This window comes from Rhinatrema bivittatum, chromosome 12, assembly GCF_901001135.1.
Source record: "Rhinatrema bivittatum chromosome 12, aRhiBiv1.1, whole genome shotgun sequence".
NCBI lineage: Eukaryota > Metazoa > Chordata > Amphibia > Gymnophiona > Rhinatrematidae > Rhinatrema > Rhinatrema bivittatum.
Window position 1 is genome coordinate 18,674,294 of NC_042626.1, and position 17,496 is coordinate 18,691,789.

Sequence of the window (17,496 nt, forward strand, 5' to 3'; positions counted from 1 at the left end):
TCACTCTTTTACTGGAGAGGAGGCCTATAGCACAGTAATAAACTGAGAACCATGCAATCCAGACAGCAGTGACATTCTTAACACCAGACCTATGCCCCGATTCTCGACAAAACAAACACCAATTTTTTTTTCCTTTTCCCGCCGCTTTCCCGACAGGCAGCGCGGTCACGTAGTATCGATGCCTCCGATTGGCCCATAGCTCCGGGTCCCGCCTACTGCGCAGACGCAGACCGAGAGCGCGGTAGAGGCGCGTGCGGTAATCGAAAGCAGCAAAAGAACGCCGTTTGGGGCTGCTGGTTGGTAGGTTTGAATACTGCCTCCTTCCGCCTATCATGGACCTGCTAGTCCGAAGAAGAGACCTGCCATCGGTAAGGAGGAGGAACGCATTGCTGTCTGACAGCCAGGAGGGGAGAATTGAAAATGCCGGTATTGTTGGGATAGAGGGCAAGACAGGGGTGAGGATGCTGAGGGATGGTAGGGGGACGGGGAGGAAAGAGCGGGTTGGGGATGGTGGGGAAGTCAGGGAGGTGCTAGATAGAGGGTTGAGAGGGGGATTGACATCGTTTAGGATTTGCAGCATCGGGAAAGGACAGGGATATGGGGCAGGTGGAGTAGTGATGCTTTTTTCTACCATTGCATTACAGAGTCTGGCTTCTTTGGGTTTCCGGTTCAGTTTTTGTGTGAATGTTTTCTAATTCTAACTTGTGGTTCTTTATTTTGCAGTTGGTGAGGGATTGTCTGTGTTGTGCATGTGTGATCAAGGTTTGGAATTCCTCAAATGTGTAGTTTCTGAGTAGGAGTCTTATAGAGTCTGACTTCACCTTTTCCAATTTGAGGTGTATTGGCTTTCCAGCACCTGGTGTAATTGCATTGCTGCCTTTTCATAGATAGGATTGTCTTGGTATGGCAGATTTGGCTTCTGGGATAAAGTATGTTCTTGGCAGGCTGTGATATTTATCCCAAAATATTGTGCCTGAGCTATTGAAACAACATAGATCCCATTTTCAGATGTGAGTGTCTCTGATCTGACCAGGGGCAGCTCGAGGCAAGGGATGAGATGGCACCCACACCAAAGCATCCTCACACATGTGCTCTTCCCCCCCCCCCCCCCCCCCCTTTTCCAGGCTTGCAATCTCTCACACAAACAAGCTGCCTGTCAAACTTGCACATACATACATACGCAAGCAAGCTGCCTCTCTCTCACATGGGGCCTATTCTCTTTCTTCAGCTACTGCCAGCCTGGGCTCTACCGGCGGCCTTCAGCCTCTCTCCAGTCTTTGGCTGCCGCCAGCCTGAGCTAAGGCAGCTGCTGCAGGGGCAGGCAGTGTGATGTGGACACCACAGCAGGGTTCTGAGAGAGGCATTTTTTTGCTGCATCAAAATTCTGCCACCTGAAGCAGCCGCTTCACCCTTCCTCATTAAAGAACTGCCCCCAGATCTGACATCTGAAGAAGGAACCTATGTAGTTTCAAATCTTTTATGCTACCTTTTTAGGACATTTTTTAAAAGTTCTCAGAATCCTACGATTAGAATGTAGTTTTTAGTATTAAGTTATCTATGTTCTATGTAAAATTTATTTAGTTATCTGGAGAAATGGTGGAGAGTTAAATAATGTGAAAATGAATGAAGGTGCATTCCACCAAGTGAAACACGACTGGTGAGAGCCCTGTGACTTGGAATTGGCAACACATTACTGACAGAGTCAACCAGAATGTTTGCTTCTTGCAGTGTGTTTAATGTACAAACATTATAAGGCTAGCAGGAACTGTTACTTTGGTTTGTGGAGTTTTTCTTTTTTTTTAATATTTTTACATTATCCTTTTGGGGAAGGGGGGCTTAATTATCAGAGTCTCAGGGTGGGGAGTGTTAGGTACCTAGCAATGCTTTTGGTGGGGTAGTCTGTTATTGTCCATGGAAAAGCTGGCCACCCTGCCTAGGGGCCTATGCCCTGAATCTTTGAAGTATATAGCAACACCCCTGACCAAGAATCAAACCCATGCTTCTCTATGCCTTGTGACCTTGGGCAAGTCACACTCGTTGCCTCAGGTACCCATTTAGTTGGTAAGTTCTTTGTGGAAGGCACGTTGTACCAGTCTGATTTGTTGTGCAGGGTCTGCTTCTCAAGAGTCCAAGCTTGCTACAGCAGCCTAAAGGCAAATTCTGCAGTCAAAAGTTCCAGTTCTATGGTTTGTCTGCAGTGCATGGTATATCCATATGCTGACGTGTGTACTGTACAAAATTATTGCACCAGTAGAAAAAAAATCTTTCTTACAAATTAGTTATTGAAAATTGTGCTGATACAACTAATTAACTATTTATAGTTAATTAGTGGGCTTCACCAGATTTCTTTTAAATACTATTCCTGTTTTGGTTGGAGGAAGGCAATTTAACATCTGGATTAAATGCAAATCCTCAGTGAGAGGAGCCTGTTCACATTGATTCAGTGTTCAGGTTGACCACAAATATATAACGAGTCTTAATTGTAAATCCTATTGCTTCCTCATTTGTGTCCTTTCAGGCTGCTTATAGATATTAACTTATAGGTTGATGCCACCTTGTGACTGATTGCTATATTTTACTGTTTTTTCTACTTCCTGTTACTTCAATCTTGTGTGTGGCTTGCTGGGTAATTCAATACAACTTGGGTACAGCATCTAGTTTTTTCAGGGTTGACAAAGATTTTTCATCCTATTAAAAGTGATCATCCATTGGTCTTTCTGTTTAATTAATTTATTTGTGCCAAACCTGACTGAGGTAGTCCTTAGGGATGCTGAGGTTTTGCAGAAGAAAACGTGACTTCTGAATAGTTTTCCTTCATGTTCTTTTGATTGCTGGCAGGCTGGGACACCTTGTACTGGACCAACATGAAATATTCAAATGTTAAACGGGAGAGAATATGGGCCAGCCCAGATGTGGGAAGCATTGGTTCAAGTCCCAGGCTGACTCCCACTCTTAGTGGGCAGGGCCTGGCAATGAGTAAAGCTGAGACAGGTTCCAACAGGGCTGGAAGCTCAGATGTGGAGAGAGGTGCGCTGGGCCAAAAGACAAATACACACACGCACACATTTCATGGCAGGGAACAGAGTCTGCAGCAGTACACCATTTCTGCAGTGCAGAATTGCAGAAAGCTGGAGATGTGTATTATGACATCTTACAACTGCATTACTTACTACCCTCAACAGAAACATGGGGATAACCTGCATGGAGCGGCAGTTGCTACCATAGGAAACTTGCTGGGCAGACTGGATGGACCATTTGGTCTTTTTCTGCCATCAATACTATGTTACTATGTTATGTTACTTCTGCTTCTCCTTCTGTGTCTCCTGGCTCCCTTTTCACACACTTACTAGTAAGGAATGCCTTGGGGGGGTTCCCCCTCCATTCACAGATTTGTATCTGAAAGCATCTTAGACAGTCTGAAGTTGCCATTCTAAGCTTTTCTCTCTCACAGTTAATGGACGTCAGCTGAAACCTTTGGAACATTCACCGACCACTGGCAAATTGTGACCCATTCACTGTCCTTAATATTATATGAAGCTGTCAACATTAATGCCTTCTGTTATCTTTTTTGTTAAGGAGGAGTGGTGGTCTAAGGATTAGGAACTGAAACTCGGAAAAGCTCTAGAGATTCCCAAGTTCTAATCTTCTCTCTGTCTGCCTCTCTCTATAAACTAGGACTTTAATTGTTGATTTAATTTGTTGCAAAAATAATGATACTGATTACAGATTTGTTATAGTTTGTCAGCAATAAGTAGCAGTACATGTGTGGAGAAAAATGGTCTCATCCTATATGCTGAGGTTGCAGGAAGAGGGAATCTGGGCATACGCCCTATGTCTATGGGAACAGCAGCTCCCATCCTGCACCCTAATGGTGTGAGAAAATGGAGGGGAGGAGGGCCCGCATCATACACCCAAGGTGTGTCGGAAGGCGGCGTTTCTTTATATATCTTGGGAGTATAGGAAGAGGGGCTCTCGCTGTATACCTGCAGTGTGTGGGAAGTGGAGTCTTATTGTAAACCCAGAGTAATGCATGCGGGAAATGGGGTCTCACTATACACCATGGGGCGAGTAGGAAGAAAGGATATTCCTGGGGGTGTGTTGTGGAGGACACAGTGTCACACCATACTTTTGAGGTCTGTGATGGCAACACAGAATCAGGCTGTACAGCTTGGGTATGTAGAGAGTTAAATCTTGGTTTTGTGGCAGGGAACATGGAGTCTTATCACATGCCTGGGGTGTCACTTCATAAACTTCTATGTGGATGTAATGGGGAGAGAAGAGGAATCTTGCTGCATATCCAGGGTGTGTGTAAGAGAGAGCTTACTGTACAGTCTCATGGAGAAATAATGGATGCAGCCAAAAGCATGGGCTTGCTAGGGCTATGGCAGGTTCAAGACCAACCAAGTGCACATTCAGAATCATTGAAACCTGATGCATAAAAAGACCATAAAATATATCTAATCTACTCATCCATACCATACCACTCCCTTAGAGAAACCATGTGCTTATCCCATGCTTTCTTGAATTCAGATACTGTCCTTGTCTCCACTACTCTCCATTGCAACTTCAAAAGGATATGAACCATATGGGATCCAGTGTTCTAAAGCATATGGGAACAGATTTAAAGATCTCAACATGTCCACTTTAGAGGAAAAGTGGAATAGGGGAGATATGACAAATTTTAAATACTTATAGTATCCCCTTTCACTCTTAACCCATAATCCTTTGCTTCATTGAAAGAAGCCAACTTTCTGTGCATTAATACCTTGAAAGTATTTAAATCTCTCTGTCATATCTCCCTTTTTCCACTTTTCCTCTGAAGTATACTTGTTGAGATGATTAAATCTATCCTCATATGCTTTAGAACACTGATACATTTTGTAGCCACCCTCTGGATCCCATATATGGTTTATATCCTTTTGAAGGTGCAGTCTCCCAAACTGAATATAGTATTCCAAATGAGGTCTTGCTACTTAATTTTAGTTCAGCAAGGTTAGTCGCACCTGCCGTGGAGAGGACATGGAGAAGACTACAAGACCAGGTAAGCAGCATTGACATTGAGAAGTTGGGCCAAGGTCAAAGCTGCAAGACAGGGAACAGGAAAGAGCTGGCAAGCAAGGTTGTAGGAACATGTAGAAATCTTTGAAAAGTTTGGAGAAAGCAGGAATGCAAAACAGGCCAGGCATAGTAACCAGATCTGCAGCTGGCATCTCAGCAGGGAGTCAGGGCTGACCTAGAACCTAAAATACAGTTACCACTCTGACATCATTTGCTGTATTTTTCTGAACAGATGGACCTAAGTGAAGAAAAAGAGAAGGAAATAAAAGGGTGACAATGATTAATTTAAAGTATTCCCACTGAAACAAGAGTTACTTTCTCTAGTAACAAATTGAAGCCATTAAGATGAAAGTTCAATAATACTGAGACTGAGATTCTTAGTCAAGCAGAAAAGTGTAGAAATGCTGTGCATATGTTTTAAGAAAATAAAAATGGTCATTTATCTGAGAAGAGCCGCCCTTTGCTGAAAGAGCTCATTTGGGTTCTACAAGAGATCAAGCAGACATACAGAAAACATTTCCCTATTCCTCCTGAATCATGATCTTGCTTCTCTAGGTAGCCAATCAATGCAGAAGTGCCACCTATTCCTCCTGGATGTCTGCTTGATGTCTTGTAGAACCCAAATGAGCTCTTTCAGCAAAGGGCGGCTCTTCTCGGATAAATGACCATTTTTATTTTCTTAAAATATGTGTGTGTGTGTGTGTCTGTATGTATGTATGTATATATATATATATGTGTGTGGAAACAAAGTCCATTGTCGCATGAAGATCAGTTATTGAAAACACTAATATCAAATCTTCCACTTTCCTTCATATTTTATCTCGAACTACCAAAACTAAACAGTATTTATAAATAGGACCATCATAGGTGTCTTAGGCTATTCACTTAAGCCTTTACTACAGCCCAAGTTGTAATCATAGGCCCTAATATTCACAAATTTGCGGCTTGTTAAACCACATATAATGGTCCTATTTATAAATACTATTTAGTTTTGGTGGTTCAAGATAAAATTAATAAGAAGGAATGTAAAATATTTATTGATATTAGCACATAGAACCATGATGGCTGATAATGACAATATTGCCTATCTAGTCTGCCCATCCACAACTTCTCTACTTTGAGATCTTTCTGTCTTCCAAGGGTGTGTTTCAGGAGGCAGCTCTTTCTTTCCTCACCAGAAAGCCAATGCCTTCAATCTTTTAATAAGAGTATTTTATTGCATCTGTCAGAATTGAGCTGGGTGAGGTAGTAACCCTACATGCGGCCATTGCCAATTTTCTGCCATAATGTGAAGGGTGAAACACAATTTAGACCGCTTGGGGCATTCAGGTCCCTTCACCTGTGATCAGAGCATGGGTCAGGTGCCAGGAGCCCACCACTCTTCCAGTACCAGTGGTGGAAACACTAAACATAGTCATAAGCATAGGAAGGACCCTCGGCTCTGACACTGCATTTTCAAAAAGGGTTTCAAACTCTATTTTGCGAAAGGTGCCAGAATCAGATGAGCCAACGTCAAGCCTTCAGTATGGAGGAGACTTTTAAACGGGGATCCCCAAGCATGCTTTACTCTTTACATTTTTGCAAAAAATATGCACTCACTAACTTTTAGGGTAGAGTTTGGCTACTAAAGTTTTTTGTAACCACAGCCATGGAAGCAAAGAAGCCTTGTTCCTTTTAGCCTTGACACCCACTTTCAGTTTTGTACACTGGAGCCCAGAGAGATGAAGTAACTTTATTAAGGCTACACAAGAGCAGGGGCAATATGTGAGGGAAGTTTGCACTGCTGCTGCCCATGCTGTACCTGTCGTATGTGTGTGCGTTTCTGGCTGCCCATGCTGTACCTATTTATGGTTTGGCAGTGTGGGCATGGATGTATGTGAGAGAGAGAGAGGGACGTTTGCACTGCTCTCGCCCTACCTGTTTTGGAGGGGTCAGGGGTGTATGCTTGGGTTGCTTCTGTTCTGCGCGTCCTGTGCTGCATGAGAAACAACATTGTCCTGTGCTATGAATCGTTTGTCATGCTAAAGAAAAATGATTCCCCCCCCCCCCTTTTTTTTTTTTTTTTTTATTTTCAAATCATGGCCTTACACCATTCATTGCACAGAAGCCAGGAGACAACAGCTTCGATTCATCAACTGCTAGATAAAGCAGCATTTTGGCACCATTAAGAGAGATTCTCAGAAGAATGGCTTCACATTTTTTTTTCCTTTAGAAATCAATACTTCTATAAAAGTGAAATTGTTCCCTTTTCTGGGGCTTTATTTCTGTACGGTAATGTTGTGCTTTGGCTCTGATCAGTCCCATTAACTGAGGAAGAAGAAATTACCCTTGGTGAGCAGATTTCCAATTGAACTATCATTTAAAATGTTTCTGACATTTGCTAAGTGTTTGCTTTTAAAATATACGTCCAGGCTATCGCAAGGGGGTCGCTGGAAATGCATAATTTATATGGTACTTCATGCGTAAAGAAGAGTGTCTGCAAAGTCGGATTTATTTTCATGTGGAATGTGCACGCTAGTTACAGCTGACCTGACATCAATCTAAAAAAAAAATTCTCTTAGCGCTTACAAGAAAACACAGTATTACAATTTCTTCCAGTCTCCATCATATTCCTGACATGACAATGATCCTCCGACTTATTCACTCCCATGTGGATCCAGGTAAATTGGATGCACCTGTGCTGACTGTCGTGACCTGACCACCCTACTGCTCAAATCATGAATACAACACAGATAACAGAAGAGTGCACAGGAGAGGAGACAACAGCATTAAGGGATATTTGCAGTATGAATACAGCACTGACAGATGACAAAAGAGCTCAAGGGAGGAGATAGCAGCATCCTGCCACATCTGAATTATGAATACAGCATGGACAGCTGAAAAGATGTCAGGGGAGGAGACACCAGCACCCTGAAATACCCAAAGTATGGATGCAAAATGAACAGCCAAAGAGACCTTAGACACAGTTCCCAGTTTCCTGTGGCAAGTTAGAAAATTTGGTGGCAAACTTTCTGAAAATCTGAAGCAATGGATTTGCAGTTTTGATTTTCCTATGGGAAAAAAAGGAAAAATCAGAATTACAAATAAATGCACGCAATGGGGCAAACTCAGGAATTGATCAACCTGTTCAGTTGACCTGGGGCAAGGTGGCAACTCTAATTCTAAGGTGTGCCCCATTAGGCCTCATTGCTTTGTCTTCTCATCTGTGTCTGTAAATATCAAGCACAATGACTTAAGATTTCTGCCTTCCACTGGTTCTGCTCCTCACTAATCCCACCTTCTTCCTTTATTTTTACTCCTCGATAGCTTAAGATTGTTAAGTTTTCAGGCAAAAATGGTGTCTTTCAAAACTTCTTCTCACAAAGCAGTTATGCCAGATTTCACCAAACTTTTACCAGGTGCTCTCTGGAAAGCACATCCCTCAAACAAGCATTGGGATGCACTATAGGTAGAGATGGTGTTTTCATTAGGCAAACTAAGTAGTTGCTTGGGGTGGCAAAAATATGCCAGCGTGAGACCCAGAGGGGCGCCATGCTGGAGCCACTGTCACTGGTAGAAGGGAGCGCTGTGCTGGAACTGTTGCAATAGGCAATTTGAGGGAGGAGGTGCCTGACTGAAGGTTAGCCTAAGGCACCAAATACTCTTGCACCAGCCTTTGGCTTTAGGGGCCATGGCCATTGGTTGGACCAAATTCTGTCACTTCTCACAGAATGACTGTGGGAGATCTGGAGCCAAGTCGGGCAGGCAGCAGCCATTGGTTGGCAGGAGAAGAGTAGCAGTGCATCGGCTGCATCCTCCAGCTCTGCGACTCTGGCTCCGATTGCCTCTTTGAACCATATGGGGAAACTGTACAGCTGCTCGATTTGAAAGCAGCAATCAGACCATGCAGTAGAGAAGAGGATGCAGGCTGAGGTACCACCACTCTCCTCCTCCTGCTATTGGTCAGCATGGAAGGGGGGAGAGAAAGGGAGAGAGAGACTTTTGGGGGTGGCAGGGGCCAGAGAAGGAACAGTTAGGGAGAGTGCAGAGCTTGGTTGGCTTGGGTCTCTACATTTTTTTTTTTTTTAAATTTAAAAAGTGTTCTGCTACCCTTGATGGAAGGTCAGCCTTCATGCTCCCATGGTTGTTTCAATACAAGGTTGGTGAAATGAAGAGAGCACAAACTTCAGCTCACCATGCAGAAACCATCCTCTGTAATTCTGGCAAAATAAAACTTGCTATACTGTTGGGCTATATAATACATATATTATATATATATCTCAGATCGATGTTGGTATATAAAATTAATAAATAAAATATATAAAAATTTTTATGGACGTGGATATTTTCAGTCTATAGAGCGGTGCAGTATAGTGCTGAGAAGGAGGCTCATAGAGAAGAGCTGAATGCAGGTATTGGTTTGGTTTGAAAGTTGCAGAATATAAGTATTTTAAATGACGTGGCAGGGAGAAAACAAGACTACAGTTCCCAGAAGGCTTTGGGATACAAAGTTTCAATAAAACAAAAGGTGGACATGGTTACCTCTTCTTGTGTGCTTGAATGGGGGAAGGGAGGAGAAGACGGCAAGAGCTGACCAGCCTCTACCTAGGATGGAACTGCAGCTCTGTGGTCAGAAACCAGCAGGGATGGAGGAAGTGCAGGGCAGTCAGCTCTGGAATAAGGATCAGTCCTGCACATGCAAATGATTGCGGGAGATGAAGAGAGTAGAGGGAAGGTAAATGGAGGCCCTGAGTGCCTTGCTCGCTATTCCCAGCATCCCCCTAATTAAAAGCCGCTGGAACTGATCGAGTGCGATTGATTTTTCTCCACCGGCAGCAGCTTCACTCCATTACCAGAAGTACCTAATCCTGCTGTGTAAAACAGGCTGAGAGAGATCAATAAGGCACTCGCAGTCCAGCTCAGTCTTACTCTGAGATCGACCAAGGACTCTCATCCAGGGCATCTTTCTCCTGGTACTCTCTCTTCTGGGACAACTATAGGGCCAGCACGCTATCCTTAATAGACAGGTGTGTAGCCGTACCTGTCCGCAGCGGTGTGGCATGCATGTGCGTGTGTTGCTAATAGAGAAGAATGATAAGGCACACACACGAGTTATTTCTTCTTACTTCTTTGAAATATATATATTTCAAAGGCTTGTTTGTCTGAAAGGAAGAATATAAATCACTTCATAGCAGATTATATTCAGGTACTGTAAATATTCTGGTTTTATTTTTGGACTCTTTGCTTTGCCCAGCTTTAGAAACCTAACTGGAACTCCCAGTTGATGCCTGGATGATGGGATCAGAGGCTAAGGTGCCATGGACCTTCAGAGACAACACCAGTCCTTGTCCAACAGGTCCCTGAGCTTGCCCCTGCCTAAAGTGAAATACCTCTTGGGAGAGCCAGTGATGGACTGTTCTTGTGGACAGGAGAGATACTTAGAGGCTGGGGAAGGCAAGGTAAGCAGACATACAGTCAAAAGGCTGGTGTGCAGGAGGCACAGCCCTAGGCTTAAACTGGGCTGAAGTGCCTCAGCTTTTGGGTTTGAGAAGAAATGAGAGAGAGAAATTGCTAAGCTCATGAAAACCAGAGAGAGATCAGAGCCCCACAGCTCAGCGGTGTTTTGTTGGAGGGAAATGGCATCTCACAGGAGCTGAAGAATTAAGATTGAGATTGGATTTTGTAATAGCTTGACAGTATTGCCTCCAGAGAAGTGGAAAGGAAACGTCTGCATTTTAATATTCATATAATGCCCATTGATTGATATTAGGATAAACAGAACTGTAGGGATGGGAGATGTTCAGTCCTCCCTGAGAGAGTGCATGGGGTACCAGGTGATTCAGTGAAGAAGCGCTGGACCAGTAACTGATGCACTGGAAATCTATCTGTGAGTGAGTCTGTTCTTTCTTTCTACCAGGGAACCATCGGGTCCAAGAACTGGGCTTTATTTTTATACCTTATCCTTTCCAGTGAGAATGGAAAATGGGAGTAAGAACCTGGAGTTGTCTGAGAGAGCCCCAGCCCAGTTCTTCAGGTCACTAAGCTAGAGTTCCCCATCCCTCGGCATCTATACGGCTGAGCTCTGAGCTCTTTGAGGCCTTTGACTCCAGCCCTTGCGCTGCTGATCCATGAGCTACCTGACACTAGTGGTCCCTGAGTTAGCTCAGGGACTTCTCAACCCTAGCCACTGTATTGTTGATCTCTTGAGTTATCTCAGACATACACCCAGGCCAGCTAATGTGCCTCAGTCCTTTTGAGTCTGGTGATGGAAGACAGGGAGAATAGGAGAGAGAGATGCTGGGTTCGTGAGATTGGGAGCAAGATGGCAAGAGAGGTTTAGGGAGATAGAAACAGTAAGATGGTAAGGTTTTCTGGCAGGATGGCACAGAGACAGTTGGTGAGGGAATTGGGAAGGGTGGGAGAGACAAGGGCAGAGAGGGTTTTTTTGGGAGGGTGGCACAGTGGAATGGGAGAGACATTAAGGCAGTGAGGAAATTTGGGAGGGTTGGGCAATGAGGGCGGGTGCAAGAGCTAGCTGAATAACAGAGACTGGGAGAGACTTGATTGGGAGTTGAGAGGGGTAGGAGAAAGATGGTAATGTGGTGAAGGGGTACACAGAGATAAGGTTTCCTCTCCTCCTGTCTACTAATTTCAGTTTCTTTTCCAACTATTCTCTCACTTCTATTGTTCCTGCTTCACAAGGCTTTTCCTTCCTTCCTCCCTGTTCTTGTCAATATTGCCACTAATTTGGTTAATGATTCTGAGCCTCTGGTAGCTGCTGTTATCATCCTCTCTTACAACAGTGCGCTCTCCTGCCCCACTGCATTCTCCCCATCTGCCCCTTGGGGGCAGGAACTACATGCAATTATTACTCCATCTCTAACCTCCTCCTGAGAGAGGAGTCCAGGCTAGGGCCCCTTGCAGTACAAAAAAAATGTGACTGTTGTGTATAAATTAAGTCAAAATAACCAAGAGAAAAACTGAAAAAAATTAAACAAGAAAAAAACCCAAACTTACATAACATTATTTTTAAAGAAGATGAAGGTTCAATCACAAGGCGAACTGAACACGGGACAGACAAATACCAAAAAATCAGAGCCTAAATTCAGAATAGGACAGGACAATCTAGGGAAGGACAGGGAAAGAAATGAGCTGAGAAAAAGAAGGAACCAGCCAGATTCGAGGGGCAAAGGGTGCAAACCACGCCAAGCAATGCATCCTCTAAGCACCTCGCAACCTCTGACACTTCTGGCGCTCCTACCAGTGACAGAGAACTTGGTATAAGAGAAAAGCAATGGGGGTAGATGCAGGAACAGCATCGGGAAATACATCCTCCCGGGAGGTGCGGTGGATGCCAGGAACGTCCCTCCCGATGCAGATGGTGGGAAATATAAACTAACAAAATTCAAGAAAGTCTGGGATAGGCACAGATGAGCCTTAGTTGTAAACAAGTGAGGGAAAAGCCGGAGGTCATGGCATTGCACCAGGAGAAAATGGGGCAGACTCTGTGTGCCTTATGACTATAATTATGTTATCTATGAAGAACGTCTGCCCAAATTAAAGGGGCCACCTGCAGCTCAGCCAGCTAGGATTGTAGTTTCATTTCAGGACAGGACGGAGTATCCATGCATGGATACTCCGGACTTCTAGTTCCGATTTCCCTAAGAAGAGCAGGAAGTACAATTTCATGTATTCGCTGGGGCAAAACCAGGAGCCAGCTGGCAACCCTACAGCCAGGGCAGTCTGAGGAGGTGAGACGAGAGGCAGTGCAATGGCAAATTCAGGAGAGCATGCAGATCCATCACAGCTGTCTTCTCCCACGTCCACCCCTTCATCTTCCACCTCTCTGAACGTCTGTCCCCTGAAACCATCCGTATTTAGCACAGACTGCTTGGCTGCTAAATGCAGCCCTGACTCCTCACAGCCAGATTTAATTCCACAGTGAGTAGGAGGACAGGCCTTAATACCATGAAGGATGAACGCCTCAGCTTGTAAAACAACCCAGCTTCAAACTTAATCACCTGGGAGGTGAAGAAATTATCCAGCGCTCCCTCTGTTCCCCCTCCCCCCCCCCCTTCCTTCTTTCTAAGGGCCCCGGTCATCCATAGTCCAGGCCTTAGAAAGGTAGCCATCGACCTAAGGGAATACAAATGATCACATCCATATGCGGAAATAAATGTAATGCAACATGGCCTTCATTATTACATATCTTGACATTATCTGCATCTAAAATCGGACAGAGGGAGCACACTGAACATGCTCCCATGTTTGTCAGCTCTATGGGAGATGGAAAAGGAGGTAAGCTCTCAGCAACCGCATCTCAAAGAAAATGGATAGTAAGAAGGCTGCGGGTGCCAGTTTCCCACCCCAAGCCCACCAATTCTGCCCTGGTGGCTCTCTCTTTTTTGTGCTGCTGCTGACCTTGACCAAAGGATGCTCTGACTCCCCACTGTCATTTTGGGCTGCCCTTCTTTATGGAACTCTTTAAAGAGCCATCTGGGAGGGATCAGATAAGGATTGTATTGGGTTTTGGGGCAACAATGGGTTAAGCTTACCTTTAAGGGTTGGTTTTTTTTTGTTTTGTTTTTTTGTATTACACACACACACACACTCTGGGTTACTTGTCTCCTTAGTGAGTGGAGTGTAACTGACGGATAAGCTTACATTTTTATTGCTTGGTATTATAGTATAATGAACTTTTTTTTTTAACGTTTATTATTTTTATTTAGATTTATATTCTGCTTTTTGCACTTTTTTTTTTTTTTTTTTTAGCACTTTAAAGTGGATTACATTCAGGTACTGTAGGTATTTCCCTATCCCCAGAGGGCTTACAATCTAAGTTTTGTACCTGAGGCAATGGAGGGTAAAGTGACTTGCCCAAGATCACAAGGAGTGATAGCAGGACTCAAACCCTGGTCTCCTGGTTCATAGCCCACTGCTCTAACCACTAGGGATAATAAGGCAGGTATATAGGTGGTAGGTAGATACGAAGTAGTATTGATTGGATTTGATGCCCATAGAAACTGGGTTGAGTATGAAGTGAGTGTTGTAGTCTGTAATATCTCTCCTGCTTTGTGTGCTTCAGTTCATGGATTGTTGGAGGCTGAGCATGCCTGTGTTGTGCGAGACAGACAAACTGTCCTCCTGCCATCCTCCTCCTCCTTGCTCTGCTACATTATCTTGTTTAGTCAGTTCTGAGCTATCAAGGCATCCTACCCTAGGAGGGGTTGAATGGATACTGAAGCTTCAGAAGAGTAGCAAGAAAAGTAAATAAATAAGTCTGATTGTGAGAGGATTGCTCCTCATTGGTGTACAGTGATGCTTATAAAACTGAGAGAGAGGGTGGGGGAAGAGTGAGACATTTTATTCTCATTGTTAGGGGAATTCATCTATTGCATTGTTTTGAACTTCCTTCTAGCAGCATCAATGCTTGTTCAGTGAGAAATAAAATATTTAAATGTTTCCCATTCCTTCTTATGCTATTGGGCCTTTTAAGTGATTTATTTATTTATTATTTGGATTTATTACCTGTCTTTTTGAATAATAAATCCACTCAAAGCAGGGATATCACATATTAGAATAGCAGCTTAACAATAGAATAAGGTGCACAGTAAGGATTGGTATATAAATCAGCAGTAATGACTAAGATCTGAATTCATGTATAAATCAAGAGTAATGTCTAAATTTTAAAACATGTAATGCCTAAACTTAAAATAAACAGACAAAAAAAAAACCTGGTGGTAGCAGCTTCACAAACAGTAGGGAACTGAACTAGAATATAAATTAGCAGTAATGAGTAACTTGAACTCAGCACTAATGTAAAAACTTAACTTAAAAACTACGTCTCTGCAAAAACAAAAAAACAAAAAGATTGCAGCAGCATGTTCATGGCACTCAGTTTGGTGCCAGGCAATTTATCACAGTCACTTTAGTTTAATGCATGGTATTTAGGGTTGAAGAAGCTGTAGTCTTGGTATTAAAGCCTGGCAGAAGAACCAGGTTTTCATTAGCTTTTGGAAGCAGGAGTATTGTGTTTGGTGCTGCTCCTGAGAAGGATCATTCAGTGGATTCCACTGTCACTAGCAGCCCCAAATGAGCATTTTAGCAGTTTGGAGGGTGCTAAAACAATCCTTTTTTTTTTCCTCTCAAGGAAATAGGTTCATCTCCTCTTAGAGCCTTGAAAATCAGTGTCTGGTTTTGAATTTGGTTCTGTTGTAAGGGACTGACAGCCAGGGTCATTTATGTAGGACCAGTGCAATATGATCATGTGACTTGCATCCTTCTGTGACCTGAGCAGCTGAATTTTATATTATCTGGAGTGTGGACATCCTTATCTGTTAGACTCCTTCACAGTGCGTTACGGTAATCTCGTTGTGTGGTTACATGGACTACTGAGAATAGGTTGGTCTTCTCAATGAGGGGATGTAGTCTTAGTAGGTTATGTAGTTGGAGGAGACAATTCTTTTCACTGTTTTGTATTTGTGGGCACATGGTTAGTTCAGAGTCCAGCAGGTCCGTGAGGCAGTGTAGAGGCTGAAATGGAGCATTTATGGGGGGGTTTTGTGTCCTTAGTCCAAGCTGATATCAGTCTGAGCATGCTCAATGGAATTTCTCCAGATTTGTTTTAAATAAAACGCTTATAGCCCACATTTTCCACAGTTCAAAGCGGGGTACCTAGTAACAGCCATTAAAAAAAATTTCTAAAGAATAATCTAATGGCACACAAATGCTCAAAGTACTGCCTCCTAACTGTGGTAAAACACTAAAACAGTGTAAAACTGACATAGTTCATGGACATAGTTCATGCAATTTACCTGTGGTCAGAAGCTTGCTGAAATTAGGACATCTTGAACTGCTTCCTAAGACATCTGCAGTGCATGTAGATGTTCTGGTAACGAGTTTCTGGCCCGTCAGAGGAAGCTTTCTCTCCAGTCTGAATGTGCAGTGCTTGATGATGGTGCATCCAGCAGGCCAGACTTCATAGATTTCAGAGCTCTTGATGGCAAATGTGTGGCATTGGTGATATCAGGAAGAGGCTAATGATACTGATGCCTTAGGGAGAAAAGTGGAATATAAATATGAAGTGAAATAAAATGAAAATAAATGGGGGGGCGCAGATGTGGTGGCCATGCTTCCAGGCTGGGAAGAGGGTTTTTTTTACTAGGTAACGATTGGCATCTAGGCAGCCAGAAGGGTGGTATTGATCCACAGGGCTAGAGCCAAACTCCACCTGAAATCCAAGAAGACAGGAAGGTGGTAGGAAAGGGCAAGCAAGCACAGAGAATCAGATGCTGGATAAGCCAAGTAGCACAACTTCAGGAAGAAAGTCCAAGAATTTCGTGTTAATGAAGAGTCACTGCAGCCAATTAGGATTGGTCCCCCGTTGAACCAATGAAGTACTTTCCTGTGTGGGTCTTGTATGCAGGTGTAGGAGGATTATAAATTTATTTTTATTTTCCACTTTTCAGGTGGTTCAAAGCTGATTACGTTCAGGTACTGTAGGTATCTTCCCTACCCCCAGAGGGCTTACAGTCTACATTTGTACCTGAGGTAATGGAGGGTGAAGGGACTTGCTCAAGGTCATGAGGAGCAGTTGGTGGTGGTTAATGTTTTCCCATAGATAAGCAGCTGAATTAGCCAGGCTGTCTGGGTACGTCCTCCATGCCACTAGGTGGCAGAGCTTTCTAGGATCACCCAAAGTCTTTAGATGAGGTGTTCCCTCCTGCCTGTCCCTGTGCCTGCTCGAGGCTCCTCAGTCTGTTTTTTTCCGCACGACTGATCGCACACGGAGCTCTACAGTTCTTGTGAGGAAATGTTGCTGTGAAGAGAGAAACTTCAAATTTCATCACAGAATACTTACATCATGCCTCGTCCAGGTTTTAAATTCTGTGACTGTGGTAAAATAATGTCTGTAACCGACAGACATCAATTTTGTTACATTTGCCTTGGTCCAAAACATGATCAGGCAAACTGTACTGATTGTGGATGGATGTCCCCAAGGGCGCAGCGCAGATTGCCCTGCTCAGAGAGGAGGCAACGGGCTTGCATGCCCCCTCTGACGCTTCAGCAAGGTGGCTCCGGGACCACAGTCAACCCCCTAAGGCCCATGCCCATTGGAGGTCCACCTCTGCTGACCCTCCAGGCCACAAGCAGAAGAAGAAAACTAAAAATCCTTCAATGGAAGCTGCCAGGGACGCACCGCTGACACAGCCTGCGTCAGCTGCATCGAGACCTACAGATAGGCAGACTCATCAGCGTCCCGATGCTTCTGGGAAAGATCAATGCAGCGGGGCAGCGTCGGGGCAGCAGCATACCTACACCTCAGCAACCTGAAAACAATATAAAAAAAACCATAAATCAGGTCATAAAAGGCCTAGGAGCCCATCCCCACTTTTAGTGGTGGACTCGGAAGATTCCTTTTCTCCACTTCTTCACACAGTGGAGCAATATCACAACGGA

At 43.9% G+C, this 17,496-nt stretch overlaps 1 long non-coding RNA gene across 1 annotated transcript in view; it reads left to right on the forward strand.

The window, feature by feature from the left end:
- The first annotated feature begins 248 nt into the window (after positions 1 to 248).
- LOC115074447 overlaps positions 249 to 17,496 on the forward strand; it is a 73,801-nt gene continuing 56,553 nt past the window's right edge. The window contains exon 1 of the long non-coding RNA XR_003852244.1: positions 249 to 368. This is a non-coding gene — a long non-coding RNA (uncharacterized LOC115074447). The remainder of the gene's footprint in view (positions 369 to 17,496) is intronic.